Consider the following 23,374-nt stretch of genomic DNA (forward strand, 5'->3'; position numbering starts at 1 on the left):
AATATTCCATTGTGTATATACACCACATTTTCTTTTCTTTATTTAAGTTTTCTTTTGTACCACATTTTTTTATCCATTTATACATTGGTGGACACTTAGATTGATTCTATGTGTTGGCTATTGTTAACAATGCTGCTATGAATATGGGGGAACAGATATCTTTTCATGTTAGCATTTTCATTTCCTTTGGATAAATACCCAGAAGTGGAATTGCTGAATCATATGGTAGTTCTTTTCATTTTTTGAGGAACTTCCACACTGTTTTCCACAGCAGCTGCACCAATTTACATTCCCACCAACAGTGCATGAGAGTTCCCTTTTCTCCACACCCTCCCCAATGTTTGTTATTTCTTGTCTTTTTGATTAAAGTCATTCTAAGAGGTGTGAGGTGATATCTCATTGTGGTTTTTATTTGCATTTCCCTGATGATTAGTGACGTTGACTGCCATTTCATGTATCTGTTGGCTATCTGTATGTTTCTTCGGAAAAATATCTATCCAGATCCTCTGCCCGTTTTTAAATCAGGCTGTTTGTGGGGGTTTTGTTTTTGTTTTTGTTTTTTGCTATTGAGTTATATGAATTCTTTATGTATTTTGGATATTAACTCCTTATCAGATATATAATTTGAAAATATTTTCTCCCATTCAGTAGGTGGCCTTTTCATTTTGTCAGTGGTTTCCCCTGCTGGGCAGAAGCTTTTTTTTTTTTTTCTAAGTTTTTGTTTATTTACTTTGAGACAGACAAGTGGGGTAGGGGCAGAGAGTGAGGAGGACAGAGGATTCAAAGTGGGCTCTGTGCTGACAGCAGGGAGCCCAATGTGGGGCTCGAACTCATAAACCGTGAGACCATGACCTGAGCCGAAGTCAGACACTTAACTGACTAAAGCACCCAGGTGCCCCTGGACAGAAGCTTTTTAGATTGGTGTAGTCCCACTTTTTTTTTTTTTTTTTTGCCTTTGTTGCCTTTGCTTTTAACGTCAAATCTAAAAAATCATCACCAAGACCAATGTCAAGGAGCTTACTGGTTATTTTCTTTTAGGAGTTTTATGGTTTCAGGCCTTAACCATTCAAGTCTTTAATTCATTGTGAGTTAATTTTTGTGTATGGCATGAGATAGTGGTCCAGTTTCATTTTTTTTTGTATGTGGTTGTCCTGTTTTCCCAACATTATTTATTGAAGAGACTGTTGATTCCCCATTGTATATCCTTGGCTCCTTTGCTGTACGTTAATTGATCACATACATCTGGATTTATCTCTGGGCTTTCTGTTCCATTGAGCTATGTGTCTGTTTTTATGCCACACCATACTTTGTAACATAGTTTAAAATCAGGAAGCATGATGCCTCCAACTTTGTTCTTTCTCAATATTGCTGTGGTTATTTGGAGTCTTGAATAATATTTTTTAATGTTTATTTTTGATAGAGAGACAGAATATGAGCAGGAGCGGGGCACAGAGAGGGAGGGAGACACAGAATCCCAAGCAGGCTCCAGGCTCTGAGCTGTCAGAACAGAGCCCAACGTGGGGCTTGAACCCACAGACTGCGAGATCATGACCTGAGCTGAAGTTGGATGCTTAACCGGCTGAGCCACCCAGGCACCCCAAATAATTCTTTACATTAAATTTTTTCTGTTAAAATAACTACTATAGTTTCTGTCTCATAACTGAACTTTGACATACAAGCCAAAAGTAATCCAGACAAGTACACACAATCATATGTACATCAAAGCACTGTTTCTAGTGAAAAATTTGTAAATGATCCAAATGTGTATCAGCAAAGAAATCATTCAGGGGCACCTGGGTGGCTCAGTTGGTTAAGTGTCTCTTTTTTTTTTTTTTTTTAATGTTTATTTATTTCTGAGAGAGAGAGAGACAGAGTACAAGCAGGGGAGGGGCAGAGAGAGAGGGAGACATGGAATCCAAAGCAGGCTCCAGGCTCTGAGCTGTCAGCACAGAGCCTAACACGAGGCTCGAACTCACAAACCTCGAGATCATGACCTGAGCTGAAGTCAGACGCTTAGCTGACTGAGCCACTCAGGCGCCCCAAGTGCCTAACTGTTAATGTCAGCTCAGGTCTTGATCTCAGGGTCATGAGTTCAAGCCCACATTGGGCTCTATGCTGGATGCAGAGCATACAAGAAAGAGAGAAAGAGAGAAAGAGAGAAAGAGAGAAAGAAAGAAAGAAAGAAAGAAAGAAAGAAAGAAAGAAAGAAAGAAAGAAAGAAAGAAAGGAGGGAGGGAGGAAGGAAGAGGAAGGAAGGAAGAGAGGGAGGGAGGGAGGAAGAAAGACAGAAAGAAAGAAAGAAAAAGAAAAAAAAAACAGAAGATATAGTTCACTCAATTGTGTCACATTCCTACAATGGAAAACTGTAGCCATTAAAATGTATGTAGCTTCATGTATGCTGACAAAGAATTATCTAAAATATCTTAAGAAATCAGATTATAAATGCTTTTTTATTTTAGACTTTTTAAAAAGTAATCTCTACACCCAACATGGGGCTCGAACCTACAACCTCAAGATCAAGAGCTGCATGCTCGGCTGACTGAGCCAACCAGGCACCCCAAGAAAGCATCACATATGGTAAGATGGAATCTGATGGGTGAACTATTAAGAAAATAATCAGATTTTGTGCTTTTTGCTGCCGTGGACTTACCAACTGAAAGAAGGGGAAGCTAAACTTCAGGCCCATCAAGGAAGGTGAAATTGAAGAGACCAGAGGTATTTGTCATCGAGGTTATGAGAAGAAGGTTTTGAGAAGAATGCTTCTGTGGCGATACAGATTCCTTAACACAGGAAAGGGGTATAGGCTATTTAAGTTGAATACAAACAACTAAACCAATCCCAGAGAGTTCTTTATGGGGCAGTGTGATGGTTAATTTCATGTCAACTTGACTGGACCATAAGATGCCCAGATATTTGGTCAAACATTATCTTGGGTGTTTCTCTAAGTGTGTTTTTGGATGAGATTAACATTTAGGGGCACCTGAGTGGCTCAGTCAGTTGAGCATCTGACTCCTGATTTCAGCTCAGGCCATGATATCAAGGTTCATGGGATCGAGCCCCACCTCGGGCTCTGCACTGGCAGTGTGGAGCCTACTTGGGATTCTCTCTCTCCCTTTCTCTCTGACTCTCCCCCACTCATGCTTTCTCTCTTTCTCTCTCTCTCAAAATAAATAAACAAGCATTAAAAAAATTTTTTTAAATAAAAGAGAGAGATTAACATTTAAATCATTAGGCTGAGTAAAAGATTGACCTCCATAAGGTGAGAGAGCCTCATCCAAGCAGTCGAAGGCCTGATTAGAATAAAAGACTGACTCTTCACTGAGTAAGAAAGTATTCTTCCTGTCTGATGGCCTTTTTTGAACTGGAATCAACACTTCCTGATTCTACGGCAACTCCCAACCTTCAGACTTGAACTGGGACATTGGCTCTACAAATTTTGGATTTGCCCGCTCCATAATTGCATGAGCCAATTCCATGCAATCTCTCTCTCTCTCTCTCTCTCTCTCTCTCTCTCTCTCTCTCTCTCACCCTCCCTCTGTCTCTTTCTCTATTTCCGTATCTACATAGATATCTCCCTATATAGCTATAGATATCTCTAGAGGAATGAGATAGGTTGATAATCTCCAGACCTGAAGGTTATATCCAGAAACAGTGGCCAAATCACTCCACAGATCTCCTTTGTTCAAGACACTACTGCTGCTTCTAAACATTGTGATTTATCCTCTGCCCATAAGACCAGAGGCCACTGCAGCCTCTGAAGCTGAGAGTTTCTCCTGCCATGCTGGCTAGAGTGGATTCCAACCGTGGCTCTCTGCTTCCTATTGAAGACTGGCACTGATGCTTCTGATTGGCGGAGTCTAGGTCATAGACTAGCTAGGTCACTCTAGCTGCAGAGACCCTGAGAAAGTCATTATCTAGTCTCAGTCTTAGAGAAGCATGAATTGATAAGATGGGATGTTCCCCAACACTGGAAGGGGAAGGAGTCCAAGGATGTTGAGCAGCCATTATTATAACAAATATTCATGGCAGCTAGCCTGGAAGGGCAGAAGGTGTTGAATTTCTGAATAGTTAAGACCTACACCTCTCACTCCTGTAGCACCCTGGGAAGCAGCAAGGCTCTTGAGAGTAGTCCATGCTTGGACAGACTTGGTGCAAAGGAAATGGTTGCTAAGAGGAGTGCCATCTAACTCTAATAGGACATGGTTTTGGACTCAGTCTCTGAGCAAATCAGCAGTGATCATTGAGCAGAAAACTAAAGGGCCTATCCCAATTTTCTTTATTCCTTTTTTTTTAATGTTTATTAATTTTTCAGAGAGAGAGCATGAGCATGGAAAGGGCAGAGGGAGAGGGGAACAGAGGATCCAAAGCAGGCTCTGAGCTGACAGCAGTGAGCCGGAGGCAGGGCTCCAACTCACGAACTGTAAGATCATGACCTAAGCCGAAGTCGGACGCTTAATTGACTGAGTGACCCAGGTGCCTCCCCAATTTTATTGTATTATGGGAAGCTGGGTTGTTATTATTTTGTTTTGTTTAGGTGATTCCAAGAGATGGGAAAGAGCCCCCCAAAAGAGTTGACATTAGATTTACTGCCAGACTTGGTGAATGTATACTGAATCAAAGAAATTCAAAGTTGATTTCTCTTTTGATAAAAGGGCAGATAGGTTGACCCAGACTCCTTCTATCCTCTTGGTCCACATCATCATCACATGGCTTCTACTACACTGTCCAAAATGGCTGCTGAAACTCCAGCCATCAGGCCTCATTCCAGCAAACATGAAGGAAGGGGCAGGGAAAGAAGAACTCATATTCTCTCCTTAATCACACTTCCTGGAAGTCATACAGACAACTTCTGCTTCCATCTCATGGCCAGGACCTACTCTGTGGGCAAAGAGAATGGCAAATATAGATTTTATTCTGAGCAGCCATAGACCCAACTAAACATCTAGAGTTTTACTGCTAAGGAAAAAGTGGATAAGCTATTGAGAAAATAGGAAATTTCTGTTACAGTCAAGAGGCACATAACACTAAAATGTTAGCCACAATTATATCTGGAAGGTGAAATTATAGATGATTTTTAGTTGCTTCTTTTAATTTTCCCTAATGTGTGCTTTTTGTTAAGTTTATTTATTTATTTTGAGAGAGAGTGGGGGAGGGGCTGGGAGAGAGGAAGGGAGAGAGACTTCCAAGCAGGCTCCGCACTGTCAGCACAGAGCCCAAAGAGGGGCTCAAACTGAACTCACAAACTGTGAGATCACCACCTGAGATGGATTGAGCACCCAGGCGCTCCTCCCTAATACTTGATTTTTAAAAAATTTTTTTTTAAATTTTTTTCTAACGTTTATTTATTTTTGAGACAGAGAGAGACAGAGCATGAACAGGGGAGGGGCAGAGAGAGAGGGAAACACAGAATCTGAAACAGGCTCCAGGCTCTGAGCTGTCAGCACAGAGCCCGACACGGGGCTCGAACTCACGGACCGTGAGATCATGACCTGAGCCAAAGTCGGACACTTAACCGACCAAGCCACCCAGGCGCCCTAAAAAAAATTTTTTTAACATTTATTCATTTTTGAGAGTGAGAGAGACAGAGCATGAGCCGGGGAGGGGCAGAAAGAGAGGGAGACACAGAATCCGAAGCAGGCTCCAGGCTTTGCCAGACGTGGCCTCAAACTCAGGAACCACAAGATCATGACCTGAGCCGAAGTCGGACGCTTAATCGACTGAGCCACCCAGGCGCCCCATCTAATACTTGATTTTTAAAAACACTAACCATATATTTAAAACTAATCAGAGGGGGAAGGGGTGCCTGGGTGGCTCAGTCAGTTAAGCATCTGACTTCGGCTCAGGTCATGATCTCACAGTTTGTGAGTTCAAACCCTGCATCAGGCCCTGTGCGGACAGCTCAGAGCCTGGAGCCTGCTTCTGATTCTGTGTCTTCCTCTCTCTCTGCCCCTCTCCCGCTCATGCTCTGTCTCTGTCTCTCTCTCAAAAATAAATAAGCATTTAAAAAACTAATCAGAGGGCAAAAAAGTATTGCCACTCTTTCCAATCTGAAGGGAAAAATACAATATGAATAAAATAAATGATAAAATGATGTATCAGATCTAAGGCGATTTTTAAAGAAACACCTGTGTTCGCAGGAGGGCTAGTACAATGTTCCCAAGGAAATAAAACTTCTCTGAAAATGCAGCTTCCTTTAGCAACCCAATCATGATTCTTTCCACCTACAGATAAGATCTTGTCCTTCCCAGCATGCCGCAAGGATCTGTTTGGACTTGTCTTGGCACAAAGTATGTTTAGCATTGACTTACATCCTGGTACCACGTGACTACATTCCGTGAGTGTTGAGCATCTCCCTGGATCATGAATGCTGCTCCAAGGGTTGCAGCTTTGTTATTAGATGGTGCCAAATCCAGGCTGTCTTTACATCTTAATTCCCCTGTGTGATTTGCAAATGATAAGATCCTGGTAGATGTAGAAACCTTGACAACCTTGCCCAAGAATGAGCAAGACACATGTGAGATGCTTGGTGGTCAAAGATGTCAAGAGCTTTGGAGATTTGCTGCACTTGTCTAAAATACATATTTTTTAAAATGTTTATTTATTTTGAGAGAGAGAGAGAGAAAGGGCAAGGCATGTGAGCAGGGGAGAGGCAGAGAGAGAGAGGGAGAGAGAGATTCCCAACATGGGGCTCAATCCCACGACTGGCTGCAGGATCATGGCCTGAGCCAATATCAAGAGTCGGACATATGCAACTGACTGAGGCAATTTCATCTAATTCCTTATCTCTTCTCCAAACCTGAGTCTAAGAAGCTCAGGCTGGAAAAAAAGACTTATTTTCCTTCTGGGAGGGAGGCGCCTGATATCAACACCAGAACTTGAGCTGTGTTTAGGAGAACTCAGTCTTCCCATCCAATTCAGCACAGAGTTTCTAACTGACTTTATTCTCAGGGAGTCAAGATGGATGTTAATAATTAATATTGAGCAATATTCTACTACCAAACAGTGGCACCGACTTAAGGTCAGCTTACTAACATAATATTTTCATATGTTCTGGAACAAAAACAGACACTGGGGATAATGCCATCTCGTTCCCTTTGCTGTGTTCAGGGTTAACCATTCTCATGAATTTGAACCTTCATGTAACCTTCCTGTTGGTGCTATTATATCCCCATTTTACAGATAGAGAAAATGAGGCACAGGGAGATAAAGGAATTTGCCCAAGGTCACACCTTTAGTAGGTAATAGAACCAATACAGACAGGTGATAAGTGAGATGAAGGAAAGACTGCAGGTTGGTAAGAGGGAGTGGGACATGTGGTCAGGATAGTCAGCTGTGGAGAGGTGACCATGTTCCAAAGCTGAGAACCAAAGATGGGGCAAGAGGCACTCAGCGAGATTTCTAGGAAGAAAGAATAGGTGCACAGGCTCCAAAGTGGGAACAGATTTGGACAAAATGGCTGCCACGCTAGCTGCTATCTTGGACCAGGAGGGTGAGGATAGCAGACCAGTAGGTAGAAGGAGCACGCATTACTAAGGTCTTTATGGAACAAAAATCTCATATAGGTCTTGAACTACCAACCTAGACTTCATTTATGAATGAAGCCAAATGATCTTCTGTGTTGTTTAAACCCTGTTTTGTTTTGTTGTCACATGCAACCACATCTAATCCTAATTGATTCATTGTCCCTTCCTTCTGTGCATTCAAATAAAATGTATGCATCTGTACAAATTCACTGTATTGATTTTATTATACCTGTCTCATTTTTGTTTCTACCCTATAATGTCTTCATCTTTTTTCTTTTTTTAAGTAGGCTTCACAGCCAGTGCAGAGCCCATTGCAGGACTTGAACTCACGACCCTGAGATCAAGACCTGTGCTGAGATCAAGAGCTGGACGGTTAACTGAGCCACCCAGGTGCTCCTGTCTTAATCTTTCTTAAAACAAGTTATAGTCATGGTGCAATTTTGCTTTTGGCTGTGGTCTTAATTAGAAGTCATTTTATTGTAAGAAACAGATGACTATTGAAATCAGATTAGAGGCATCAGGTGTGGGGCATCTGGCTGTTCAGTTGGTGGAACGTGCAACTCTTAATCTCAGGGTTGTGAGTTCGAGCCCCAAGATGGATATAGAGATTACTTAAAAATAAAATTTAGAGGGGCGGCTGGGTGGCGCAGTCGGTTAAGCGTCCGACTTCAGCCAGGTCACGATCTCGCGGTCCGTGAGTTCGAGCCCTGCGTCGGGCTCTGGGCTGATGGCTCAGAGCCTGGAGCCTGTTTCCGATTCTATGTCTCCCTCTCTCTCTGCCCCTCCCCCGTTCATGCTCTGTCTCTCTCTGTCCCAAAAATAAATAAACGTTGAAAAAATAAATAAATAAAATTTAGAAAGAAAGAAAGAAAGAAAGAAAGAAAGAAAGAAAGAAAGAAAGAAAGAAAGAAAAGGCATCAGGTGTCTCAAGGAAATATTGGCAATATAAGCCTTCTTGAGCACTTATGTTTTTTTAAATGTATTTTTAATTTTTTTAATGTTTGTTTATTTTTGAAGAGAGAGAGAGAGAGAGAGGGCGAGCATGAGCAGGGAAGGGGCAGAGAAAGAGGAGACACATAATCTAAAGCAGGCTCCAGGCTCTGAGCTGTCAGCACAGAGCCCAATGTGGGGCTTGAACTCACAAGTTGTGAGATCATGACCCGAGCTGAAGTCAGATGCTTAACCAACTGAGCCACCCAGGTGCCCTTTGAGCACTTATGTTTTAAACATTATTCTATGATTTATGCACATTGACTCATTTAAGTCTCACAATAGCCTTATGAAGGACATCAATACCCTAATTTTTGTAAGTTTTATTTAGATACAATTCATATACCATGTTTCCCAGCCACTTAAAGCAACATCACCAAAATCAATTTTAGAACATTTTCATCAAATGAAAGCCCAAGAGAAGCCCCATACTCTTTAACTATCATCCCCAATTTTCACACACACACACACTCAGCCCTAGGCAACCATGAATCTACTTTTTGTCTCCATGTATTTGCCTGTTCTAGAAAATTTATGTAAATGGAATTATACACTATGTGACTAGTTTCTTTCTCGTAACATGTTTTCCAGGAGCATCCATGTTATAGCATGCACAGTACTCCATTCTTTTATATGTGGCTAAATAATATTCCATTATATGATATGCCACATTTTGTTCATTTATCAGATGATGGGCATTCAGGTTGTTTCCTTTTTTTTTTTTTTTTTTTTTGGCTATCGTGAATGATGTTGCTATGAACATACATGAACCCATTTGGGGGAAGACATATTTATTTAAATTTCTTGGGTACTACGAGTGAAATTATTGGCTCATATGTTTTATTTTTTATATTTTTTAATTTTTTGATGTTTATTTCTGAGACAGAGCATGAGTGGGGGAGGGGCAGAGTGAGAGGGAGACACAGAATCCAAAGCAGGCTCCAGGCTCTGAGCTGTCAGCACAGAGCCCGACGTGGGGCTTGAACTCACAAACCTCAAGATCGTGACCTGAGCTGAAGTCAGTTGCTCAACCGACTGAGCCACCCCGGTGCCCCTTGGCTCATATGTTTTAACTCTATGTTTAAATTTGGGGGGCACTGCCAAACTCGTCAAAACAACATCAGGAGCATCAGACTGGGAAGTCTGCTTATTATAATTACTCATAGGCCCAGGCTTCACCTCAATGTGAAATTTGATCATTACTGAAGCAGCAAGAAGGGGATTATGGCAACAAGTGAACTGCTTCTTAGATCATTTGCCCAGAAATGACACATTTCCCTTCTGTTCACCTTTCATTGGTCAAATTAAGTCATATAGCCACACCCAGTGTCAAGGGGGGCAGGAAAGTACCATCTTACCTAACATGCAGAGAGGGGAAAGAACTAGAAACATTTATAGAAGGATCCTATCACTGCAGTGAAGACTTAGGGAAGGCCCTTATGAGGGGATGACGTCTACTCTGAGACCTGAAAGATCAGAAAGAGCCTGTTTGAGTTTATCAGGGCAAAGAGATACTCAACATCACCAATCAGTAAGGAAATGTAATGTAATTAAATATAAATAAAATAATGTAAATTAAATTAAAAAATAAAAATAATGTAAATAAAAACCACGAGGAACTATCACTTCACACCCACTAAGATGGCTACACAATTGACCCTGAACAACACAGGTTTGAACTGCCTGAGTCCACTTATACATGGATTTTTTTTCCACAAATACAGTAGAGTACCACATATGTATTTTCTCTTTCTTCTTTATCTTTTTTAAATTTTTTGTTTATGTTTATTTATTTTTGAGAGATAGAGAAAGACAGAGCATGAGCAGGGGAGGAGCAGGGAGAAAGGGAGACACAGAATCCGAAGCAGGCTCCAGGCTCTGAGCTATCAGCACATAGCCTGATGCAGGGCTCGAACCCATGAACCATGAGATCATGACCTGAGCCGAAGTTGGAAGTTCAACTGAATGAGCCACCCTCTTCTTCTTTTTTTAAACATAAGCTCTACACCCAACGTGGGGCTTGAACTTGCGACCCTGAGATCAAGAGTCCCATGCTTTACCAACTGAGTTAGCCAGGAGCCCCTATTTTCTCTTTCTTATGATTTTCTTAATAACATTTTCTTTTCTCCAGTTTACTTTATTGTAAGAATGCAGTGTATATATAACATACAGAATATGTACTAAGTAACTATGTTATCAGTAAGACTTCCAGTCAATAGTAGGCTATGAGTAGTTATGCTTTGGTGGAGCCAAAAATTATGTGCAGATTTTCAACTGTGTGTGTGGGGTCACTGTCCCTAATGTTCAAGGGTCAACTATAATAAAAAAAAAATAGATAATAACAACTGTTGGCAAGAGTGCAGAGAAATTGAAACCTTCATGTGCTGTTGGTGGGAATGTGAAATGTTGCAGCCACTTTGGAAAACAGTTTGGCGTTTCCTCAAAAAGTTAAACATAGAGTTACCATATGACCCCCAAATTCCACCTCTAGGTATATGCCCAAGAGAATTAAAAACATATAGCCACACAAAAACTTGTACCTGAATGTTCATGGTTGCATTACTCATGATAGCCCAAAATAGAAACAACACAAATGTCTATCATTTGAATAAACAAAATGTGATGTATGTATACTATATACTATACATTTTAATTTATTTTTTAAAGGCATCTCTACATCCAATGTGGGTCTTGAACTCACAATGCTGAGATCAAGAGTCGCACACTCCATCAACTGAACCAGCCAGGTGCCCCATTATATATGTGTTACTTATACAGGAATATTAATTGCCAATTAAAAAAAATAAAGTACTTGGGAATGCAGGCTGCTGCAGCCACTCTGGAAAAGAGTATGGAGGTTCCTCAAAAAACTAAAAATACAACTACCCTACAACCCAGCAATTGCACTACTAGGTATTTATCCAAGAGATACAGGTGTGCTGTTTTGAAGGGACACATGCACCCCCATGTTTATAGCAGTACTATCAACAGTAGCCAAAGTATGGAAAGAGCCCAAATGTCCATTGATGGATGAAGGGATAAAGAAGATGTGGTATATATATATACAATGGAGTATTACTCGGCAATCAAAAAGAGTGAAATCTTGCCATCTGCAACTACATGGATGGAACTGGAGAGTATTATGCTAAGTGAAATTAGTCAGAGAAAGACAAAAATCATATGACTTCCTTCATATGAGGACTTTAAGAGACAAAACAGATGAACATAAGGGAAGGGACACAAAAATAATATAAAAAGAGGGAGGGGGCAAAACAGAAGAGACTCAAAAATATGGAGAACAGAGGGTTACTGGAGGGGTTGTGGGAGGGGCGATGGGCTAAATTGGTAAGGGACACTAAGGAATCTACTCCTGAAATCATTGTTGCACTATATGCTAACTAATTTAGATGTAAATTTAAAAAAATAAAAAAATAAAACAAGTTATAAAAAAAATAAAGTACTGACACACACCACAATATGGATGGACCTGGAAAACTTTATGCTAAGTGAAAGAAGCCAGCCACGTATTTTATGATTCTATTTGTATAAAAGGGCCAGCATAGGCAAATGCCCAGAGACAGAAAGCAAATTAGTGGTTGTCAGTGGCTAGGGAGAGGAAAGAATGGATGTTAATGCATTTGTTTTCGGGATGATGAAATTGTTCTAGAATTAGATAGTGGTGATGGTCATACAACTTTAAGAATATACTAAAACCTGCTAAATTGTATACTGTATTTTTTTAAGTTTATTTATTTATTTATTTAGAGAGAAAGAAAGAGGAAAAGTTGGGAGGGGCAGAGAGAAAGGGAGAGAGAGAATCCCAAGGAGGCTCTGTGTTGTCAATGTAGATCCCAACACGGGGCTCCATCCCACAGACTGTGAGATCATGACCTGAGCCGAGATCAAGAGTCGGACGATCAACCAGCTGAGCCACCAGGGCACCCTTGAATTGTACACTTTAAAAGGGTGAATTTTTTTTTAAAGGAGCGAATTTTATGGTAGGTGAATTGCATCCCAATTAAAGATAGATAGATAGATAGATAGATAGATAGATAGATAGATAGAGTAATAAATTATAACCCACTGAATAAGAGAAAAATAAAGAAATTGGAAGTGTGATAGGAATAGGACATTTACCTAGTTTCAAAGTACCTTTTTACAAAATACCTAATAAGTAAAAGGAAAAAGAGTAAGTATACAGATGTGAAGACTGGCAGACGTTACCTTAATCAAATGAGCAAAGCGAACACCATTAGCAAAGGGACAGATCACAATCATGTGCCACCTGACTGGATGTAATGAGAACACAGCATCGTTGGTGTTTGATTTTTGTGCCAAAGATGCATAACCTGAATCTGCGAAGAAACCTCTGCTAAACCCAAACGGAAGAATATGGCGCAAAATAACTGGCCTTCGACCTTCAAAACTGTCAAGGACAAGAAAGTTGAGGAAAGACCAAAGAACTGCTCCAGATTGAAAGAGACTAAAGAGACAGAACAACTTAAATGCAAAGATCTCTTCACTGCAAAGGACATTATTGGACAAACCCGTGAAACTTGATGAGTTGGCTGAGGATTGAACAATGGTATTCTGTCATGTTAATTTTCTTATTTTGATGGTTGTATTACGAAGAAATCCCTTGTAGGAAATACACGCTAAGGTATTTGAAGGTGATGAGGTCACAAGTCAGCATTTAGTCTCAAATGGTTCAGCACAAAAAAAAAAACCCAAAAAACAAAAACACCTATCAGAGCCGTATTTATGACCTGTTTGTAAGTTTGAGGTTGTTTATTTATTTATTATTTTTAAAGGAAGTATATATTTTTCAAAATGTTTATTTATTTTTGAGAGAGAGAGAGAGAGGCAGAGAGAGAACGAGACAGAGAATCACAAGCAGGCTCTACACTGTCAGTACAGAGCCTGATGAGGGGCTCAAACTCATGAACCATGAGAACCTGAGGTGAAATCAAGAGTCAGTCACCTAACCAACTGAGCCACTCAGGCACCCCAAGTTTGAGATTGTTTTAAAAAATTCATATACTAATTCCCAATGAGGTTTCTTGTTTTTGTTTTTTTTAAGCTTATTTATTTATTTTGGGGAGCAGGGGAAAGAGAAAAAGAAAATTCCAAGCAGGCTCCGCACTGACAGTGTGGAGCCTAACACAGGGCTCACACTCACAAACCATGAGATCATGACCTGAGTCGAAATCAAGAGTCAGATGCTTAACCCTCTGAGCCACCCAGGTGCCCCTCCAAAGAAGTTTCATACTTTCTCAATTAACTATATTTTCTTCATTTCACAATCTTCCTTATAATCCTAGAGTATAAATGATATCTACAATTTATTTGGCACAAAATTCATACGTGTGTGACAACATTCATAAAAACCCTTGTAAACTGTTGTATCACTTAGAGCTCAGAAACCAGCACTGCTTAACTCAAGCGGGAAAAGTTATTGACTAGAAGGACATGAGATACATGGCCAGCTCTTTTGGAAACAGCTCCTTCACTTAATACATGTGTGTTGATCTTGGGCAACTGACTTAATTACTCTGTGCCTCAGTTTATGCATTCATAAAATGGAGGAAATTATAGTACCTACCACATAAGATAGTTGAGGGGGTTAAATAAATTAATACATATAAAGCACTTACAACAGTGCCTGACATATCATTAGTGCTTTGTAAAGGTTATTTATTATTATTAATTGACTTGTCCAAAGAAGCCAATGAGTGGCCAATGCAGGATTTGAATCCAAGTCCATTTGAGACCAAAACCTGAGCTCCTTACCATGACAATCCTTTATCACAACGTCAACTGGGCCACAATTCTCCCTCTTTTCTCCTAAATGCTGGTGAAATCCAAGAGCTGTTCCTTCTCCCATCCCACTAGCAATTACTTCCTTTTGCATTCTCCTAGGGTTTATAAACAAAAACTTGTCAAGCCGGCTGGTCCCTATGAGAATCGCAGTTAGTGCCCACACCCTGCAAAAGCTTTTGCTTTACTGGTTTACTTTGTTTGCTTTGGGTAATGCTATTCTTTTAAATATAGAGGGCATTCTATCTAAGTAATACTGTCCATAGTCTTTGATCTGGGCATGCAACGGCTGCAGCTGTGAGGTAATATGCTTGGTTCATGCAGTGTCTGTCTGCCTTGTAACTAAGCATTATCCTTCCTTCTCATATGTGATGGAAAATACGGGGTCAACATCTGAAAGAGTAGTGAAGTTTCCTGGAAGGTGTTGTATTTTTTTTTAAGTTTATTTATTTATTTTGAGAGAGAGAGAGGGAGAGAAGCAGAGAGAGGGGGAGAGAGAGAATCCCAAGCAGGCTCTGCACTGTCAGTGTGGAGACTGATGTGGGGCTCAAACTCACGAACCATGAGATCATGACCTGAGCCGAAATCAAAAGGCGGATGCTTCACCAACTGAGCCACCCAGGTGACCCTGGAAGGTGGTGTATTAATCATGCTTTAAAAAAAAAAATTGGTATTTTGTGTTTCGACATCTTAAAAACTTGTCAGTAGGAGAGCCTGCTCCCCCCAGGGCTACTCCTTAGAGACACAGAGCAAAGGGCTCAGCAGCACATCCCTTATATGCAAGCCAACCAATCTCTAGTGTGTGGCTCTTGTTGTCCTTCTCAAACTAGCACACAACAAGCCAGTGTTTCCTCTGCCCTAAATCATCCCAGGGCCAGGTACAGGCAACTAGAGAGCACCCCTGCAGCCCAGAGCCCATTGGCATTATTCAAACTGGACAGTCCTAAACCCAGCCTTTCCCCTCTTTCCTGTCTTCTGCCACCAGGTGCCAACAACACTTGCTGCTTCCCCTGTGACTCCACGTGGCACATGGGTATCCCCCTCTAGGACCTGTGAGTACAGTAAACTTCTTCCTTGAAGAAGAAGAGCATTGTTCTCGTTTCTTCTTATGGCCACACCAACTTTACCATTCTATCTCCAACATACATTCTTAGAACAGCTATTATAAATTTTTTCTAAAAAATATATTTGATTTATATTGTGAAAACACTACTAATGCCTGTTAATTATACTTAAATAAAAATACATAGTACAAAACACTGTTAGACTATAAAGAAAATTTGAGAAAGGCAAAAGATAACACCTATATCATACCATTTCAATAAAACCATCACTCTCCTTTTCCAGTCTGCCTTCTAACTTTGCTCCATATGCATTCCTCTTTTTATATGATTAACAAGAAAATATTAATGATCTATACTAATTACTGTGCTCAGATTTGTAAAACACTTTTTTAAAAACTTTTTTTTAAGTTTATTTATTTATTTTGAGAGAGAGAGAGAGATAGAGCGCACACACACGAGAGAATCCCAAGCAAGATCCATGCTGTCAGCACAGGCCTGATGCAGAGCTTGATCCCATGAGCCACGAGATCATGACCTGAGCCAAATCAAGAGTCAGACACCCAACCTACTAAGCCACCCAGGCATCCCTAAAACAATTTCTTCTGTCTCATTTTAAGACCTTAAAGAGAAAAGGAGTGATCAGAGAAACAGGATAGAAACTAGCAGAGAGTAGTGTCCAGATGCCCAGGAAGGAGAATATTCTAGAAGAGAGTGATGGGCCATGTCAAATGCTAGTGGAAGATCCAGCAACAAGAGATGTGAACATGCTCACTGGACTTAGTAATGTCTTAACAAAGTGTTGGTAAACCTTTCAGTAAGTTTGGCTGTGAGAAGGGAAGGAAGGAAATGGGATGGAGCTGGAGATACAATGAAATTAAGACATTTGCCTGTTTGGGTTTTGTTTTTCAGATAAGAAAGACTTGAGAATGTTTAAATAAAAATTGGAAGAATATAGTTGAGAGCTAAAGCTTAGATATCCAGAAGAGAAAATGAATCCTTGGGAGTGTAAGGTTTATATGAAGCAGAGGAGGAGATAAGGATTGGTTTGGATAGGAGAGACACCAACCATTCCTACGGGAACAGCAAGAAGCTTGTTTCAGATATAGGTGGGTTGTTGTTTTTGTTTTGGGAAGATGAGTGAATTTTTCAAATAGATACTGGGTGGCTCAGTTGGTTAAGTATCCAACTTTGGTTCAGGTCATGATCTCACGGTTTGTGGGTTCGAGCCCTGGGTCTGGCTCTGTGCTGACAGCTCAGAGCCTGGAGCCTACTTTGGATTTTGTGCCCCTCTCTCTCTGCCCCACCCCTGCTTGCTCTCTCTCTCTCTCAAAAATAAGTTAAAAAAAAAAAACATTAAACAAATTTAAAAAAATAGACACTGACAAAGCAAATAGGTGGAATTTTGATCAACAGGCACAATCAAAATACAGATGGTCATGGGAATTTAGGGTACTGGAAAGAGTGTTTTTGAAATGATGGGCCATAACATTTTGCTGAATATAGAAAGATATGAAAGGTGGAGAAAGTTGATGGAAGGAGAGAAACTAGATGGGTAAATAGATTGGAGTTCTGATTAGCTAGAAGAATAGTCTTAGTGAGTCATGGAACACAGAAGTTGGAAGTGTTGTGGCCAGAATGTAGAATGATATTTTGGATATATTTCTTTTTGATGTCAAGACCCAGTATATAGTCATAAGGAGGGATGACTGAGGTAGGATGGAGGAGAAGGTCACTGAAAAAGAGAAAGTCCTACAACTAAATGACCAGGATCTTGGATTGGCTGTTCGTATGAATGTTGAGGTCACCAGGATGATAAGTGGAGAATATGTGAGCCACGTGCTAAAACATGGTGTAAAGGAGTACCTGGGCATTCAGTCGGTTAGGCATTCAACTCTTGATTTCGGCCCAGGACATGATCTCATGACAGTCTGTGGGATTGAGCCCCACATCGGGCTCTGTGCTGACAGTGTGGAGCCTGCTTGGGATTCTCTCTCTCTCCCTTTCTCTCTGCCCCTCCTCTGTTCTGCATGCACTCTCTCTCTCAAAATAAACTGAAAGAAAGAAAGAAAGAAAGAAAGAAAGAAAGAAAGAAAGAAAGAGAAAGAAAGAAAGAAAGAAAGAAAGAAAGAAAGAAAGAAAGAAAGAAAGAAAGAAAGAAAGAAAGAAAGAAAAATGGGATACCTGGGTGGCTCAGTCAGTTAAGCTTCCAACTTTGGCTCAGGTCATGATCTCATGGTTCGTGAGTTTGAGCCCCACTTTGGGCTCTCTGCTATCAGCACAGAGCCCACGTTGGATCCTCTGCCCCCGCCCCCTCTCTCGGCCCCTCCCCCCTCATTCTCTCTCTCTCTCTCTCTCTCTCAAATAAATAAATACTTTTATTTTTTTTAATTTTTTTTAATGTTTATTTATTTTTGAGACAGAGAGAGACAGAGCATGAACAGGGGAGGTTCAGAGAGAGAGGGAGACACAGAATCTGAAGCAGGCTCCAGGCTCTGAGCTGTCAGCACGGAGCCTGACGCGGGGCTCGAACTCACGGACTGTGAGATCATGACCTGAGCCAAAGTCGGACGCTTAACTGACTGAGCCACCCAGGCGCCCCATAAATAAATGCTTTTGAAAGAAAGAGAAAAAGAAAGAAAGAAAGAAAGAAAGGAAGAAAGAAAGAAAGAAAGAAAGAAAAAGAAAGAGAGAAAGAAAGAAAGAAAGAAAGAAAGAAAGAAAGAAAGAAAGAAAGAAAGAAAGAAAGAAAGAAAAAGAAAGAAGGAAGAAAAAATGTGGTAGGTAAAACCAGTGGGGAGGCAACAACAGGGTCATATTTCTCCTGAACTCCCTTCTTGAATTTCCAGATATCTAACCAGTATCTCCACTTGGATGTCTAATAAATATCTTAAAATTAACAATGTGGTCAAGCCTAGAAGTAGGGGGACTAGAAAAGTCATTTTTTAGGCACATTGTTGCCCTAAAAATGAAGTTGGGGTTTTAAGGCAATACAAAAATGGGAAAATGGATATCATTAGACAACAAATGGTCTCTCCCACATTGTGTAACACTCATTTACCAGATTATTATCACAGTGAAAATTCAGGTAGCCTCAAAAGTTAAGGGGAATATCCAAAAAATATAAAGAACTCTTAAAATTCAGAACTGTAAGACAACACAATTTTAAAGTGAGGAAAGGACTTGAATAGACATTTCCTCAAAGACAATATACAAATGGCCTAAAAGTATGTGAAAAGATGCTTGATATCATTAGTTATTAGGAAAATGTAAATCAAAATCATAATGAGATACCACTTCACACTCACTAGGATAGCTATAATTTTAAAAATGGAAAATAACAATCATTGGCAAAGATGAGGAGAAATTAGAACCCTTGTACATCACCAGAGGGAATGTAAAACGGTTCAGCTGTGGAAGACAGCTTGGCAGTTCCTAAAGGAGGTAAACATGGAGTAACCACGTGACTCAGCAATTCGACCCCTAAATATACACCCAAAAGAATGGAAACAGAATTTGAAAACAAATTCTTTTACATGAATGTTCATAGAGGCACTATTCAAATAACCAAAGGTGGAAACAGCCCAAACATCCATAAACAGAGAAGCGGATAAACAAATTGTGATATGTATATAAGGGAATATTATTTGGCTATAAAAAGGAATGAAGTACTGGGGCACCTGGGTGGCTCAGTCAGTTAAGCATCAGATTCTTGATCCTCAGCTCAGGTCATAATCTCACGGTTTGTGAGATGCAGCCCCAAGTTGGGCTCTGCGCTGACAGCATGAAGCCTCCTTGGGATTCTCTCCTCTCCCTCTCTGTCTGTCCCTCCCCTACTCTCTCTCTTTCTCTCTCAAAACAAATAAGTAAATAAACATTAAAAAAAGGAATGAATACCGATACATGCTGCAACGTGGATGAACCTTAAAAACATTATGTTATGTGGGAGAAGTCAAACATTAAAGGTCACATACTATATGATTCCGTTTGTATGAAATATCCAGAATAGGTAGATACACAGAAACAAAAAGCAGATAGATGGCCTTCAGAGTTTTGTGGGGGAGGGAGGATTGGGGAGCAACTGCTTAATGGATATAAGGTTTCCCTCTGGAATGATGAAAATGTTTTGGAACTACATAGAGGTGGTGGTAGCTCAACACTGTGAAATGACTAAATGCCACTAAATTGTTCACTGTAAAATGGTTAATTGTATGTTATATGGATTTCAGCTCAATTTTAGTAAAAAGAAAAAAATTAAGTGAAATAGTTTTAGTATTAGGAATGATAGAAAAGTCATTTATCAAGATATAGCAAATTTTCAAAAATATTTATTTATACTATTTTTAAAATGTTTATTTATTTTGAGAGAAAGAGAGAGAGAGAGAGAGAGAACAAGTAGGGAGGGGCCCAGAGAGAGGGAGAGAGAGAATCCCAAGCAGGCTCCATGCTGTCAGTGCAGAGCCTGATTCAGGGCTCAGTCTCACGAACTGTGAGATCATGACCTGAGCTGAAATCAAGAGTCAGACGCTTAGCCCACTAAGCCACCCAGATTCCCAGACACGGCAAATTTTTTAACTGATGAAAGCAATACATGATTATGTATTATGATTATACACACGATTATACATGATTATGTATAGAGGTATAGAGTATAGAGTAATTCAAACACAGAACAAAATGTAAGTGCCAAATTTTTTTTCCGCCATGTAAATACAAGTCTATGTTAGGAAAACAATTTTGTGGTTTTTGACAGCTAGAGTTTGAAAACCCAGTGATAAAGGAATTTTTCTCTACCACTATCAAGAAGAAAGAGAAAGAGGAGACAGAAAATGAAGAAGGAGATGGGGGCACTTCGCTGTCTCAGTCAGAAGAGCATTCGACTCTTGATCTTGAGGTCATGAGTTTGAAACCCACATTGGGTGTAGAGATTACTTAAATAAAAATTTTTTAAAGGAGGAGGAAGAGAGACAGCAGACAGAGGAGGTGAGGGAGTAAGAAAAAAGTTGGTTTTCTAACTAAGTGTAAAATACTAAGAAACAGATTTTTTCCCCCTGATATGAGAAAGAAAAACTCTGTGTTCTGAAAGACAATGATTTCTAACCCAGAATTAGACCCAGCCAAATTATCTAGGAAGTGTGAAGATAGAATAAAGACGTTTCCGGATATGCAAAGTCTCAAAAATTTCTTTTCTAAGTCTTTTTCTCAGAAAGTGAGTGGAGCATGAGGGAGAAAACCATGGAAAAGGAACTCATGGAATACGAGAAACAGGAGATCAGCCCAGGAAAGAGGCAAGAGCAAATGCCTGTGCCACAGCTGCCCAGCAGACCTGGAGAGAAATCAGTCCCAAACAGAGCAGGAGAACAGAGAACAGCCAGGTAGGGGAATGTCGCCAAGAAAATAAACAAGTAAATAAAAAGAAATGGGTAGACTATCTGATGTGTTTGAATCTCTTGAGAGGAAATTTCGGTTTCTGTCAGAGATTTTGTGGATCAATTGGTGATAAATACACAGAAAGTGAAGTGTAGCCAATTTGTTGTACAGATGGGAACTGTGGGTGTAGGAAGAAAAGAAGTTTATTCTTGGAATTGTTCTTCCCCCATGCACTTGAATGAAGTCTAGGGCAAGTCTCATGGCTTTTTTAGTCACTCTCAGGTAATAAAATTGTCTCAGTCACTGAAAACCTCCAAACAGCCTCAGTTCAGTAACTTAAAAGTCCACTCTTGTGCATTAAGCTGAACCGTATGAAATTGCCATTTTTGTGAGTCGAAAATGATTGAATGTTTTCATCTGATTCACTCTAATAAGAGTCAAAATTTCCAAATTAGATTAAAATAAAATCATCTCAGGGCGCCTGGGTGGCTCAGTTGGTTAAGTGTCCGACATTTGGTTTAAGCTCAGGTCACAATCCCAGGGTTTGTACTATTGAGCCCCCACATCGAGCTTCTCATTGACCGAGTGGAGCCTCCTTGGGATTCTCTCTCCTTCACTCTCTGCCCTTCACCCACTCACACACGCACGCTCTCCCTCAAAATAAATCAATAAAATAAGATAAAATAAAAATAAATACATAAATCAAATCAAATCAAATCAAATCAAATCAAATCAAATCATCTCTCCCTCTGCCACAGAAGCCTGCTTTGGACTGGCCACCTGAGGTAAGAAAGGGAGGCCTGGTAGGCTTCTCTATTTCCCCACAAAGCTTTCCACCATCCTCTTCCACCAGGAGACTGTCTCTGGTTCCTCTGGGATAGAAGGGGGCTGTGGAAGCAGGAGGGAGGAATCAGTGTGGCACTCTCTGACCTTGGCAGAGATTCACAATGGACACTTCCTCTCCTGGAGTGCTTTTGGCTTGTGTGATTCTTCCAAGGTGCTCCTCCAACCCCCTGCCCTGAGCTCTGCTCCATGGGTGGGGCCTCACTCAACAAAAAGGCCCCTTGATTTTATGACCACTTATAATTCTGCCCTGAGCCCCAGGCATTCGGCCTCCTTTACCTCACACCTTGGGACCAACCTCTAAGACCAGATCCAAACTAGTGTTTCCCCAGCACGGCCCAGTCTGGTCCTCAGGATAGTGTCTTGCACCCTGGAACAGCACCTCCACTTCTCTCTGCCACTATCAGAGTTGCTAGCCAGCCACGGCCCCTTCATTTATACTTCTCAGGCATGAGTCAGGCACCACCTACTGTGTCACCTCAGGTTCAGGAGACACATCAAGCTCATCAGGAGGTCTGGCTGAAGTGCTTTTTTTTAAGCTTGAGGTGAAGAAAAAAAACATCCTTCTCCCACAAACAGGCAGAGGTGTACTCACAGCTCGTCAATGCTCTCCAAACATTTTCTGTGATCTTGGGAAATTTCAACCTCAGCCCCTCATGCTCTTAAATGGGTAGGGGACCAAACGTAACAAAGCCAGGTTTTGTTTTTGTTTTTTTTTTTTTAATGTAATAGGCCTTATTTTTTTAGGGCAGTTTTAGGTTTGCAGCAAAACTAGAATACAGCAGAAGGTACAGAAAATTCTCACATACCCCCTAGCCCCCACACACGCACTGCTTACTCCACTATAAACATTTTCCACCAGAGGGTACATTTGTTACAGTCCATGAATCTACATGGACACATCATTATCACCCAAGTTCATAGTTTACATTAGGGCTTACTGTTGGTTTTGTACATTCTATGGGTTTGGATAAAGGTATAATGACATGTATCCACCATTATAGTATCATGTAGAGTAGTTTCATTGCTCTAAAACTCCTCTGTGCTCTGCTTATACATCCCTCCGCCTAAAACCCTGGGGGCCACTGATCTTTAATTGTCTCCATAGTTTTACCTTTTCTAGAATGGCGTATAGTTGGAATTACACATTATTTAGCCTTTTTAGATTGGCTTTTTTCACTTAGTAATGTGCATTTAAGTTTCCTCCAGTGTTTTCATGGCCTGATCACTCATTTCTTTTTAGTGCTGAATGATATTCCATTGTCTGGATGTAGTACAGTTTATTTATCTTTTCAGCTACTGAAGGATATCTTGGTTGCTTCCAAGTTTTGGCAATTATGAATAAAGCTGCTATAACCAGTTTTTAGTCACCTCTTTAGTCACAAGTCCTGCCTAGGCGGACTTACATTGAAATAGGGAAGCATCAGCTGAAACTGAGACTGAAATAGTTTCCTGTCTACATCCTGTTACACAAGAAAATGAAACACCAAGGCAACTTATAACTTCAGGGGAAAAATTATACAGGCATCATAATAGTTATACAAGTAATCATAATACTCTGCATGGCTTAGTGGTGACTACTACTTATATAGTCTTAATAATATAAATATTAAATATTGATTGAGTCCATAATTATGATAGAAAGATACTGGAATTGGGGCGCCTGGGTGGCGCAGTCGGTTAAGCGTCCGACTTCAGCCAGGTCACGATCTCGCGGTCCGTGAGTTCGAGCCCCGCGTCGGGCTCTGGGCTGATGGCTCAGAGCCTGGA

The 23,374-nt window shown here is 40.5% G+C and overlaps 1 long non-coding RNA gene across 1 annotated transcript; it reads left to right on the plus strand.

Annotated features, from left to right (window-relative positions):
* The first annotated feature begins 7,875 nt into the window (after positions 1–7,875).
* Positions 7,876–21,101, plus strand: LOC115509996. The gene is made up of 3 exons (XR_003967563.1): positions 7,876–7,913; positions 15,316–15,382; positions 20,586–21,101. It is a non-coding gene; the product is annotated as an uncharacterized LOC115509996 (long non-coding RNA).
* The last annotated feature ends 2,273 nt before the right edge of the window (positions 21,102–23,374 follow it).

The sequence above is a fragment of the Lynx canadensis genome, chromosome A3 (assembly GCF_007474595.2).
Source record: "Lynx canadensis isolate LIC74 chromosome A3, mLynCan4.pri.v2, whole genome shotgun sequence".
NCBI classification, from domain to species: domain Eukaryota; kingdom Metazoa; phylum Chordata; class Mammalia; order Carnivora; family Felidae; genus Lynx; species Lynx canadensis.